This window comes from Triticum urartu, chromosome 4A (assembly GCF_056163025.1).
Source record: "Triticum urartu cultivar PI428250 chromosome 4A, HENAU_Tu73, whole genome shotgun sequence".
In the NCBI taxonomy this organism is placed as follows: Eukaryota; Viridiplantae; Streptophyta; class Magnoliopsida; order Poales; family Poaceae; genus Triticum; species Triticum urartu.
In genome coordinates this window covers 174,731,590-174,746,222 of record NC_141876.1, presented here as the reverse complement: position 1 = coordinate 174,746,222, position 14,633 = coordinate 174,731,590, and positions in this window count along the sequence as shown.

The window sequence follows — 14,633 nt, the reverse complement described above, 5'->3', positions numbered from 1 at the left end:
TGAATGTTGCAGACCCGCTGACTAAGCCTCTTCCACGAGCAAAACATGATCAGCACCAAGGCTCCATGGGTGTTAGAATCATTACTGTGTAATCTAGATTACTGACTCTAGTGCAAGTGGGAGACTGAAGGAAATATTCCCTAGAGGCAATAATAAAGTTATTATTTATTTCCTTATATCATGATAAATGTTTATTATTCATGCTAGAATTGTATTAACCGGAAACATAATACATGTGTGAATACAATAAACAAACAGAGTGTCACTAGTATGCCTCTACTTGACTAGCTCGTAGATCAAAGATGGTTAAGTTTCCTAACCATAGACATGAGTTGTCATTTGATTAACGGGATCACATCATTAGGAGAATGGTGTGATTGACATGACCCATTCCGTTAGCTTAGGACACGATCGTTTAGTATGTAGCTATTGCTTTCTTCATGACTTATACATGTTCCTATGACTATGAGATTATGCAACTCCCATTTACCGGAGGAACACTTTGTGTGCTACCAAACGTCACAACATAACTGGGTGATTATAAAGGTGCTCTACAGGTGTCTCCGAAGGTACTTGTTGGGTTGGCGTATTCCGAGATTAGGATTTGTCACTCCGATTGTCGAAGAGGTATCTCTGGGCCCTCTCGGTAATGCACATCACTTAAGCCTTGCAAGCATTGCAACTAATGAGTTAGTTGCGGGATGATGTATTACGGAATGAGTAAAGAGACTTTCTAGTAACGATATTGAACTAGGTATTGAGATACCGATGATCGAATCTCGGGCAAGTAAACATACCGATGACAAAGGGAACAATGTATGTTGTTATGCGGTGTGACCGATTAAGATCTTCATAGAATATGTAGGAGCCAATATGAGCATCCAGGTTCCGCTATTGGTTATTGATCGGAGACGTGTCTCGGTCATGTCTACATAGTTCTCGAACCCGTAGGGTCCGCACGCTTAAAGTTACGATGATAGTTTTATTATGAGTTTATATGTTTTGATGTACCGAAGGTTGTTCGGAGTCCCGGATGTGATCACGGACAAGACGAGGAGTCTCAAAGTGGTCGAGACATGAAGATTGATATATTGGAAGACTATGTTTGGATATCGAAAGTGTTCCGGGTGAAATAGTGATTTTACCGGAGTACCGGAGGGGTTACCGGAACCCCCCAGAGGCTATTGGGCCTTATGGGCCCAAGTGGAGGAAGAGGAGAGGCGGCAAAGGGGCAGCCGCGCGCCCCTCCCCCCCCCCAAGTCCGAATTGGACAAGGAGTGGGGGCGGCGCCCCCCCTTTCCTTTCCCCTCTCTCCTCCTTCCCCCCAAGTCCTAATCCAACTAGGAAAAAGGAGCGGAGTCCTACTCCCGGTGAGAGTAGGACCCTCCTGCGCGCCTCCTCCTATGGCCGGCCGCACCCCCCTCCCCCTTGCTCCTTTATATACGGGGGCAGGGGGCACCCCATAGACATAACAATTGATCATTGATCTCTTAGCCGTGTGCAGTGCCCCCCTCCACCATAGTCCACCTCGGTAATACTGTAGCGGTGCTTAGGTGAAGCCCTACGTTGGTAGAACATCAACATCGTCACCATGCCGTCGTGCTGACGAAACTCTCCCTCAACACTGGGCTGGATCGGAGTTCGAGGGACGTCATCGGGCTGAACGTGTGCTGAACTCGGAGGTGTCGTACGTTCGGTACTTGATCGGTCAGATTGTGAAGACGTACGACTACATCAACCTGTTGTGCTAACGCTTCTGCTTTCGGTTTACGAGGGTACGTTGACAACACTCTCCCCTCTCGTTGCTATGCATCACCATGATCTTGTGTGTGCGTAGGAATTTTTTTGAAATTACGACGTTCCCCAACAGCCAGATTCCGTAACCTGAAGTCTGGTCATGGAAAAAGGCTTCTAAAGGCAACCAGGACGGCCCAACCAAGTTGGATGCAATCCTAGACAGGCCCTACCAGATCCATGGCACCGCCGAAAAACCCGCAAACCACACCAACCGTAATTCTTGGGTGATAAAACAGGTCGGCAAGCTCACAGCCGAAGACTCTGGCAAAAGCCACGAAGCAAGGACAGTGAGGAGCCCCGCAGGCCGAACAATGCAGGCCAAAACCCCTTCCATTCTGAGGTCAAGACAGTGAACATGATCTACGCCACCCATATACCAAGGAAGGAGATGAAGCGAGCGCTACGGGATGTGTACGCCATCTAGCCCATAGTGCCAAAGTTCAACCCATGGTCCTGGTACTTGACCCCATTGTCGATGGGTACCACCTCACGAGACTCCTAATGGACGGAGGTAGTAGCCTCAATTTGATTTATGCGGACACAGTGAGGAAAATGGGGATCAACCCATCAAGGATCAAACCCAGTAACACCACCTTCAAGGGGGTTATTCCGGGCGTAGAGGCCCGCTGCTGAGGCACAGTGACCCTAGAAGTCGTATTTAGCTCACCGGACAACTTCCAAAGCGAAGACTTGATCTGCGATGTCGCCCCATTCCGCGGCGGCTACCATGCCCTCCTTGGCTGAACGGCGTTTGCCAAATTCAACGTCGTCCTGCATTATGCATATCTCAAGCTGAAGATGCCTCGTCCGGCGGGTGTCATAATGATCAACTAAAACATGAGGCGCTTACTCCGGACCGAGGAACACACTACGGACCTAGCAGCCGAAGACCAAGCGGTCGCCAATGGGCCGATGTATCAGCCCACCGTAAAGGCTAGAGATACAACCAAACGGGCTCGAGCCTGATCCCCGTCATGGGAGCCTGCCTGCATACGTCAGAAATAGGGATATGCTCCCCACAACATGCCCGCCACCATTGCGCTCTATGTGCCTTGTTAGCACAACTTTGCGCTCAAGATACCAGGGGTGGGCGTGGGGGCTTATAGTTAACACATAACACCATGTGTTCAGCTCAACCGACCTATGGCATCACCATGTCCTCGGACGACAATGGGTACGACTCGGGACTCGCTCGGCGTCAAGCTATGAAGGCAAGGCTACCTCTCAAGGTCCCTATTGAAGGCCCCCCTCGCCAGCATGCGGTGTTCTATACGGACATCCAATTCACCCCCCCCCCTTCAACTCACAATAGCAAAGGAGCAGACGTGCAGCAGGGCAGAGTTGAGGCTTCAACCCACGCATCAAGGCCCTGTGTAAACCTTTCCTCTGTAAATTTTTTGTCTTCTCACTTATAATATGTCGGATTTCGGGTTCCGGCAGACCCTTGAGGTTCGAACACTAGAGTGCGCGCGGAGATTTCGCCTTCTACCTACCTGCACCCCTACGCCTCGCTAAGATCTAAGCTATGGAAAGAACAGCACAAGAGACACATGGTTTATACTGGTTCGGGCCACCGTTGTGGTGTAATACCCTACTCCAGTGTGTGGTGTGGTGGATTGCCTCTTGGGCTGATGATGATGAGCAATACAAGGAAGAACAGCCTCGCGAGGGTCTGTTCTTGGTTGGGGCGACGAACTGCTAGGAGGAGTTCAGTCACCCTTCTCTCTCACTCTCTTCTCGATTGCGATCCTATCTTCGATCTCCTCTACCCTGTGGGTGGCTAGTCCTATGTATAGGCAAAGGCCTTGGGCCTCTTCCCAAATATTGAGTGGGAACGGCGCCAACAATTGGCCACTTTGAAGGGGAACATATGGTACACTTATCCTGACTAAAGTTGGTCCTCGCCTGCCAAAGGCTCTGGTGGTGACGCTGGCTGGGGCTCCACAATGACTTCCTCCCTGCCGTTGGACTGGTCTTGGTCTCGTTGCACCGAAACGGGTGCCTTGGCTTGACGCTCTCGCCTGCGCTTGCTCCCTTTGCACCAAAGAGGAAAGGAGGACACTCCGCGGCTGGCGCCCGCCTGGCGCCTTTGGTCGTCATGGCTAGCGTCACGGGCACCTCGTGAGGTACCCCGCCTTGATCTCTCCGCCTCCTCGCGAGCCAGCCTAATGAGGCCGTGCCTGAGGAAGCTCTATGTCGTCCGCCCCGCGAGGCTTGGCCCCTCGCGAGGGTCTTGGGTCTGTGTTGATGAAGATGGGCCATGCTGGGCCCACCTTTGATCCACGCCGCAGGCTGCAGGCAGGCAAGTCTAGGGACCCCCGTTCCCAGAACACCGACATAATAAATGCCTTGATAGTTCCAATTATACAGATAGACGTCCTGAGCTTATGGAAAATAATAACAGCTTTTATGGTGCCCGGGCATCTGTATTGTCTAGCCTTTTTCCTTTCCCCCTTTTTCGCTCTTCGAAATAGCTGGGCATGCACACATTGAGTAGCAAATACAAATCGTTTAATTGACCAAAGGCCTGATCTTCCCATAAGCTCTACGTACTAAGTTCGGCACCACTTTCCGTTGTGTGTTCGGCGTCTCGTATATTGCACTATATGCATTCATTCCGAACAATGTCTAGGGTCAATAGTGGGTTGCTCGGCTCCTGTGCTTGCCTTCTTACGTTCCGCATGTTCGGCTAAGAAGGTAAAGGGAGAACACGTGCGATTGTACTTCTGGCTAGTCCAGCTGAGCACCTGAGGGGAGAAAGCCGAAAAATGACTGCTATAGTAAGCGAGAACTGGTCAGCGATCCGATGATAAGTGTTAGCCTAAGAAATCTTGGCCGTTTATTCATGTCATACGCAGGGTTCATCCTAGCACAAACCATGTGATTATAAAGGTATGCCTCGTCTCCCTCGTACATTACAAAACACTGGGGGCTAGTCATTAGCTCCCGCCGTCAAGCTCCTTTGGCTAAGTGAAAGCAATAAAGCCGCATAGTCCGATTGCCTAGTCTCTCTCACGCACTACCACCTTCAGGTACCGAGACGTAGGCTAAGGGTAATAGTGTGGAGACGAAACACTCCTCGCAAATATTTACTTGGGGGCTGAAGCCGACGACTGGTAACTTTCAGAATAATATACGGCCGCACATGAGTCAAAATAAAAATACCATAGTATATAACATACAAATGGGCCGCATCATAAAGCAAAAGGTTCAGTTGGCAACTTAATACAATCACTCAAAGATTACATCCTTAGAACACTGGCCCTCTATTGCCCGAGCACCATCCATAACTTGTGCAAAGTACTGTTCGGGGCGGCAATGCTCTTTTCCAACAGGCGGATGGCCAGTGGCCATATCCATTGGCTTGATCTTAGGCCAATGTAACATGGTCTTCGCAAAGGCCATCCTAGCTCCCTCAAGGCATGAAGAGCGCTTCACGACATCAATCCGGGGAGATGCATCACTCAGCTTCTACACCGGACCAAAGTAGTTGCTCGGAATCGTCTTTGAGGGCCAAAGCCAGACATAAAGATCCTTCATGGCCGGCCCAACCATCCGATGCAGCTCCATTAGTTGTTTACTCTAGTTGCTGAGGAGGGAAGGATGCTCGGGCACCTGGAACTGCGTCCAGAAGAGCCGCTGATCGGAGTTCCCCCCCCCCCCCCCCGCTTGGCATAGTGCTCGCCGCATCCGCCGCACTCCTGGGAAGCTCGGCGAAAATGCCTATGGAGCGCCAGACCCGCATCGGCAAGGCGAACATGTTGCCGCCAAAAACACTCTACAGTAAGTATGGCTTACCATGTGCGATCTGTCTCACTTGGCGGAGTTCTTCGCGGGCACCCCGCACTTCGGTCCTCGTCTCCTGGAGCTCTTTCTCCACCTTGGACAGCTCGGAAGGCTGCTGAGGGAGTCCTGGATTAGGGGGTGTTCGGATAGCCGGACTATACCTTCAGCCGGACTCCTGGACTATGAAGATACAAGATTGAAGACTCTGTCCCGTGTCCGGAAGGGAATTTTCTTGGCGTTGAAGGCAAGCTTGGCGATACGGATATGAAGATCTCCTACCATTGTAACCGACTTTGCGTAACCCTAACCCTCTCCGTTGTCTAAATAAACCGGAGGGTTTTAGTCCGTAGGACAACGTACACATCAACAATCATACCATAGGCTAGCTTCTAGGGTTTAGCCTCCTTGATCTCGTGGTAGATCTACTCTTGTACTACCCATATCATCAATATTAATCAAGCAGGACGTAGGGTTTTACCTCCATTGAGAGGGCCCGAACCTGGGTAAAACTTCGTGTCCCTTGCCTCCTGTTACCATCCGGCCTAGACGCACAGTTCGGGACCCCCTACCCGAGATCCACCGGAATTGACACCTACATTGGTGCTTTCATTAAGAGTTCCTCTATGTCGTCGCCGTCAGGCTCGATGGCTCCTACGATCATCAATAGCGATGCAGTCCAGGGTGAGACCTTCCTCCCCGGACAGATCTTCATATTCGGCGGCTTCGCACTGCGGGCCAATTCGCTTGGCCGTCTGGAGCAGATCGAAAGCTACGCCCCTGGCCGTCAGGTCAGATTTGGAAGTTTAAACTACACGGCTGACATCCACGGAGACTTGATCTCCGACAGATTCGAGCCACTGTCGAGCGCGCCGCTCTGTCACGACCCTTAATTCGGAGCCAACTGCGCTGATCGAGGATGGGCGGCTGGACGCCACCTCGGGGGCTGCGATCTTAACGGGGATTGAGCCGAACACCAGCCCCGCACTCCACGAAACTCATAATTCCAAGGAGCCGGACTCCTCTCCGGACTCTGAACCATTCGCGCCTCTCCCGATCGAATCCGATTGGGCGCCGATCATGGATTTTACTGCCGCGAACATCTTTCAGCACCCGCCCTTCGGCGATATATGAAATCACTAAAGTCTCTCTCTTTATCAGGAGAGCCCTGGCCGGACTACGGTCAGCGAGATTGGGATACAGACGATGAAGAAATTCAAAGCCCACCCACCACCCACTTTGTAGCCACCGTCGACGATTTAACCGACATGCTCGACCTCGACTCCGAAGACATCGACGGTATGGACGCCAATGAAGGAGACGATGAAGAACCAGCGCCTATTGGGCCCTGGAACGCCACCTCGTCATATGACATAAACATGGTGGACGCACCAAAAGACGACGACGAGGAGCGGAAGGACGCACCGAAGGCTTGTTCCCTCGAAAAGCAGTCAAAGCGGCGACGCAAGCGCCGCCCCAAATCCTGCCCCGACAGAAATAGCAATCACACAGACCCAGCGCTGGAGCAGGGCGAACCGCTTCCGGACAACGGCAATCCGAATAATCAAACCGAACAAACAAATCCTATCAAGGATCATGGTCCGGACGACATAACACCGGACAGGCACCCGAAGCAGCAGACTGCCCGTAAAAGGCTTGTTGCCACCGCAAGGAGTCTGAGAAAGCAGAAGCAAAGGCTCAAGGTCGCGCAAGACACACTCCAAATCAGATGGAGTAAAATACTCAACACAGCAACAAGGTACGGCGACAATCGCCCCTACAAGAGCTACCCAAAGCAGAAGCTGCTACCCGAATTCGATGAGGAGGCCTCAGACCCCCCCCACAACCAAATATCAAAGCAGCCACCTGGTCGGATGGACGACCCCTCTACCAACATAGAGCGGCATACAATGCCGCTCACCATACAACACGCAACCAATGCGAGGGCTCGCACCCAAAGAACGGTGCAACAAGATCCATCTATGGACCACGCAAGCGCGCCCCAGCATACAATGCAACACAACAAACATCCGAACAATGCGGTACACCCAGCTACATGGGTGCTGCACACCCCCTACGTTTCACCGATGAGGTGCTGGACCACGAATTTCCAGAGGGATTCAAGCCCGTAAACATAGAGGCATACGATGGAACAACAGACCCTGGGGTCTGGATTGAGGACTACATCCTTCATATCCATATGGCTCGAGGAGATGATCTCCATGTCATCAAGTACCTACCCCTCAAGCTCAAAGGGCCAGCTCGTCACTGGCTCAAAGGCCTCCCCGAAAGCTCCATTGGAAGTTGGGAAGAGCTCGAAGACGCCTTTCGGGCAAATTTTCAAGGGACCTATGTCCGACCTCCGGATGCGGACGACTTGAGTCATATAACTCAACAGCCCAGAGAGTCAGCCCGAAAGCTTTGGAACAAGTTTCTTACTAAAAAGAACCAGATTGTCGACTGTCCGTACGCCGAAGCCTTAGCGGCTTTCAAGCATAGCATCCGTGACGAATGGCTCGCCAGACACCTCGGCCAAAATAAGCCAAGAACGATGGCTGCATTAACAAACCTCATGACCCGCTTTTGCATGGGAGAGGACAGCTGGCTAGCCAGATGCAGCACTAGCGACCCCAGTACATGTGAAGTTAGAGATGGAAACGGGAAATCACGGTGCAATAGCAATAACAAACGCCGGAATAAAGAAGACAGCATGAAGGGCACGGCAGTAAATGCCGGATTCAAAAGCTCTCGGCCAGGACAAAAGCCGCCCCCTAAAGGCACCAGGGATGAATTGTCCAGCCTCAACAAAATTCTGGACCAAGTATGTCAGATTCATAGTACCCCTGGTAAACCTGGTAATCATACCCACAGAGAATGTTGGGTCTTCAAGCAGTTCGGCAAGCTCAACGCCGTGCACAAGGGGGAGGATACACCAAGTGAAGACGAGGACGAGCCCCCCAAGCAAGACATGGGGGAACAAAAGCAATTTCCACCAGAAGTCAAAACAGTAAACGCGTTACACGTAATCAAGGGAAAAAACAAGGCGGCACTCCCAGGAAAGTATACCCAAGTGCCTGTCACCGCGAAGTCCTGCCACTGGTCATCTCAACCGATCACTTTCGACCATCGCGATTACTCAGCAAGTATCCGACATGCAGGACGGGCTGCCCTGGTATTAGACCCAGTAATTGGCGGATATCACTTCACAAGGGTCTTGATGGACAGTGGCAGTAGCCTAAACCTAATATATCAAGATACAATCCGCGGGATGGGGTTATACCCAACACAAATTCGCCATAGCAATACTACCTTTAAAGGAGTAACGCCAGGCCCAGGTGCTCGTTGTACGGGCTCCCTCCTACTACAAGTTACATTCGGCTCCCCCGATAACTTTCATCGCGAGCATTTAACTTTCCACATCGCTCCGTTTCAAAGTGGCTATCAAGCACTACTCGGACGTGAAGCTTTCGCTCGCTTTAACGCAATACCACACTACGCCTCCCTCACACTCAAGATGCATGGTCCACATAGCATCATTACAGTGCAGGGAAATATCAAGCGATCTCTACGCGCCGAAGAAAGTGAGGCTGCCCTGGCCTCCGCACACTAAAGGCGCCCGGACAAGCGAAAGCATCCAATAGGTCGTCAAGACCTCAGATACAACTAATCAAGTCCGGCGTCGCTATTTATACGGAAATAAGTGGTCACACCCCTATTTGTCAATACAAGGGGCTCAACGCGCGCAGACAAGTGGCAACCTCTTATCATCTTGAATTATACATGGTTTCTTTAAAAACTATCCTTTTGCACGACAAGTTTTTCACTTAACTTCCTCTCTTTCATAGACGATCATCGTGCTACACCCGTCCAGGATATGGCACAACGGAGACATAGGCGCAGACGTGCAGCAGGGACCCGCTCCAAGGATTCTTTTTAGATTAAGACCCTGCGTAAACCTTTTTTACTGTCTCTTGTTGATACATATCCACCGTTGAGAAGGATGCTGACGTCTTGGCATGTGGCCATGCCAGCACGTACCTGGACACACGGTTTTTTTACAAAGGCCACTATTTAGGCCCGGTTTATACCACAAAGACCGAATACCTTAGGGAGTGTTCGGCGTCGCGAGTTTGGCCCTATATGCATCAGCTTCAAATCATTGTCTTTGGTCAAATGTTGGGTTTGCCCGACTCCTGTGTTTTGGTGCCTTACGTTCTGCCTTGCTGGCTAAGGTAGCACCAGGAGAACTACTGCGATTGTGCCCTGGTTCATCCGGACGAGCACCTCAGTAGAGAAAGCCGAAAACTGACTGTCATGATATAGCGTGAGACTGGTCAACCACTCAATGACCTGTGGGAATGTTAGAATTCCTCCGCCTTAACGAAGGGCCGTTTCCCGGCCAGGCATGTACGCACCCCGAGATCGGGAGAGTGCGGAGCCACCAGGGGCTATCTAGTAGCCCCACTATCAAACTCCTATGGCTAAGTGAAAGTGCTAAAGCATAATAGTCCGGTTGCCTCGCTCGCTCCGCTATCACCTCCTTAATAGGACCAAGACGTTGGGTTAAGTGTGAATGCGTGTTTTTGCGAGCACCTCCGCATTATATGCATGAGGGTTGAAGCCGACGGCTGCAATCTTTTAGGTTATACACATGTATACATAAACGGCCGCCCAGGAGGCATCATATTACTTTCAGGCAAAAGTATAAAAATAGCCTTATAAAAATTTATAAAAGCATTTCGCTTACAATGAGATTACATATCACTCAAACATAATATTTTTTGAGCACTGTGTCTCTATCAAACGGGCACCCTCAAGAACTTCTCCAAAGTAGTGCTCGGCAGCCTTTCGACCTATAGCCGAATCCCGCGCTACAACATTGGTAGCATCCATCTACGCTCAATATGCCCTAACACGGGCAAAGGCCATCCGTGCGCCCTCTATGCACGTCGACCTCCTCATCGCATCAATACGCGGCACCACGTCAAGGACCTGATGCACCAAGCTGAAATAGCTGTTCGGTTTTGGCCTTCCCGGCCATAGCTGATCCACAACAGACCTCATAGAGAGTCCGGACAACCTATTTATTTCGTCCCACTTGCCTAATTGGTCAGTCAATGAAAGTGGATGCTCGGGAGAATGGAATTTCCTCCAAAACAGCTGGTCTACTCCACGGCCCGTCTAACCCTAGAAGTACTTGGCCGCATCGGCAGCGCTCGCCGCCAAATCCATATACACATCCTCCGAACTCCACAGCCGATCCAGAGGGGCATACCGTGGATCTCCAAATTTCCTCCGCAACATAAAGGATTTCCCAGCTACAATATCCCCGGCTTCCCGCAGCTCCTCCTTCTTTGCCCTCATAGCAGAGCGGAGATCCTTTTTTGTCGCAACAGCCTTCTCAAGGTCCGATGCCTTCGCTTGGTTTTCCTTTTCAAGAACCCGGCAACGGTCGGCGGCGGCTTTTAAATCTATAGCCATCTTGGCCATCTTGTCTCAGGTCTCTCCATGCGTGGCCCTCTCGGCTTGCAACTCTTCGGCCGCCTTCACAGCAGCTGCATTACCTAACCTCGCTTGTTCCTTGGCTCGGGCAAGTTCTGCCCGCAAGGCTTCAACAGTGGAAGCTCCATCTGCAGTCACAACATACTTAAGATACTAGCATCATGCTGCTCTTCCTATGTGGCGTTTACCAGATATTGACACTTACCCTGTGCCTCGTCAAGCCTTTTGTTAACAAGCTCGATGTCGGCGTCTGCTCCATCCAACTGCCGTTCTAAATGGGCAAACTCGCTAGTCCGGCTCGCCACCGGAGCTTCCATCACCTGCACATAAAGGCAGTATGGTTATTCCCGGGAATATGATCCTCTGTTCGTCATCGTTTCCGACAACAACCAGAGTCTCAGGGGCTACCATCTACACAGGGCACACCTAGCATGTGCAGGATTATCATACATTCTTTTACATACCTAAAAGCCTATCAGTAGACTCATAAAAGCTTCATGCAATCCGCTTTCGGCAGACGATATTCTCTCCATCACCATATTCATCATCACATGGTGTTCATCTGAGATGGCCGCTCGCCCCACCAACTCCCTCAGAACATCCAATCGCACACTAGACGGGGCCGGACTCTTTTGTCTGCTCCCTTCGGGAGCCCGATACTGGGAGCTTCGGGGGTCAATGGGATTATCTTCTAGCTTCATCGGACTCGGAGAGGCCCTCCACGACGACACTTCAGGGTCGCCCGCTTCTGGAGCGGAGGAGTCCGGAGGAGGCGTTTCACTCTCCATCATCTCTAGAAGAAGATCCCCCGAAGATGAGCTCATTTGAGAGGGGCTAAGGCCCGAACTGCAAAATATATGCGGTGGATATTTTCTCAGAAGAAAAAGATGGCATATCGGTACTATTAAAGGTATTTCGGGTCACTTACGACTCGTGGGAGAATTGATCCCCCCGCGGACTTTGTGCGGCAACAGCGCCCCCCAAGGTGGGACCCTCTGTGGGAGACTTCTTCTCCCGTTTGGAAGCTTCGGCTTCCGAATCCCCGGGCGCAGTCCTTTTCCTCTTTTGGTCGCCTTCCCTCATGGAGACGCTCGCTCCCTCGGCTAGGATAGGCAGCATTGGGGGCCTGCGTCCGCCCGCATTATCCTCCACAGTATCTTCCTTCAAGGGCTCCGGGCAAGGTGCGGTCTGGAGCATCTTTTCCAATACCGGATTTTCCAAACCCTCAGGGAGGGGGGCCGAACACCAAATCAACTTCGCCTTTGTTAGCCAGTCCTGGTCAAAAAGCAAACTCTCAGAAATAACTTCGTAACAAAGTAGAGATAGTATGTTCGGCCGGAAGATGCCTTACCTGTTCGGCGGCGCGGTTACTACTCAAACCCACGTCCTTGGTGATTTCCGGACACTCCATCTGAGGTCCGAAGAATGACTTGTACATCTCCTTATGCGTCAGGCCGAGAAAATTTTGAATAGTACGCGGTCCCTCAGGATTAAACTCCCACAGGCGAAGAGGCCGGCGTTTGCAAGGCTAGACTTGACGAACCATCATAACCTGTATCACCGCAACCAGACTGAAATCTCCATTGAAGAGATCTTGAATGCGGCCTTGCAGTATAGGCACGTCCTTGACTGGACCCCAGCTCAGACCTCTGCTGATCCACGACATCAGCTGTGGTGGGGGGCCCGAGCGGAACATAGGGGGGGCGCCCACTTGGCACTTCTAGGAGCCGTGATGTAGAACCACTCATGTTGCCACAATTCAGACACCTCTGGGATGGAACCTTTGGGCCACGGAGCTCCTGTCATCTTGCGTATTGAGGCACCTCCACACGCTGCATGTTGCCCCTCGACCAGCTTCAGCTTCACTTCAAAGGTCTTGAGCCATAGGCCAAAGTGGGGGGTAACCCGGAGGAAGGCCTCGCACACGACAATAAATGTCGTGATATGAGGAAAGGAGTCCAGAGCTAGACCATGAAAATCTAGCCCGTAGTAAAACATCAAACCCCTGACGAAAGGATCCAGGGCAAGGCCTAGACCTCGGAGGAAGTGGGAAACGAACACGACGTTCTCGTTGGGTTCGGGGGTGGGCACGGCCTGCCCTCGGGGAGGCAGCCGATGCAAAATCTCGGCGGTCAGATATCTGGCCTCCCTCAACTTCTTGATGTCTTCTTCCATGACGGAGGAAGGCACCCATCGGCCTTGAAGGCTAGATCCGGACATGACTGAAGGTTCGGGGCGCCTGACTTGAACTTCGGGCATTTGAGCTTGAGGTGGGGGAAGGATTCGATTGAGCACGGGAGGGAAAAATAAAAGCCTTGTCCCCTTTATAAAGGGGGTGAATATCAAGCGTCCTCTCTGTCCGTTTGGACTTGCCTATAATCTAGGAGTCCTAGAAGAGGTTGGGTTACCCACGCCCGTATTGATGAGAATCTCGGGATAAGGGGACACGATCTCTGCTTTAACAAGACGTGCCAAGGAAACCGCCTCGCATGACGCGCTGAGGTGGGATAATGAAACGACTCGGATAAAGGCTTGGCCGTGGTGTGACACGCTACGGAATACGTCAGCAGATTAGATTGGTGTAAATATTATTCTCTCTATGGCAATATGTGGAAACTTATTTTGCAGAGTCGGACACTATCTTCATGTTCAATATCTTCTATGAAGTACTTGGAGGAGAACCCGCCTTGCAATGCCGAAGACAATCTGCGCGCCGGACTCGTCGCCATTGAAGCCTGGTTCAGGGACTACTGAGGGAGTCCTGGATTAGGGGGTGTTCGGATAGCCGGACTATACCTTCAGTCGGACTCCTGGACTGTGAGGATACAAGATTGAAGACTCCGTCCCGTGTCCGGAAGGGACTTTTCTTGGCGTGGAAGGCAAGCTTGGCGATACGGATATGAAGATCTCCTACCATTGTAACCGACTTTGCGTAACCCTAACCCTCTCCGGTGTCTATATAAACCGAAGGGTTTTAGTCTGTAGGACAACATACACATCAACAATCATACCATAGGCTAGCTTCTAGGGTTTAGACTCCTCGATCTCGTGGTAGATCTATTCTTGTACTACCCATATCATCAATAGTAATCAAGCAGGACGTAGGGTTTTACCTCCATCGAGAGGGCCCGAACCTGGGTAAAACTTCGTGTCCCTTGCCTCCTGTTACCATCCGGCCTAGACGCATAGTTCGGGACCCCCTACCCGAGATCCGCCGGTTTTGACACCGACAGCTGCTCTTTCTGCTTCTGCTCAAGGGGCTCACATTTCGTGATGGCATCGTTGAGCTCCACCTACACTTCGGCCACTTGAGCCTCGTGCTTCTAGCCGGTGGTTTTCACCGTCTCGAGTTTGGCCACCACCTTTTTGGCAGCCGCTTTCTTTTTGGCTGCCTCAGCCTCGACCTTCTTCCATGCTGTCTTGAGGCCCTCGACCTCTGCGGCGGCAGCTGCAGTCATGAAACATCATGCGCTCAGCATACAATCCGGAACGTAAGTATTCGACAGTGTTAACTATGCACTTCAACGAGGGCTTACCTTGCGCCTCATCAA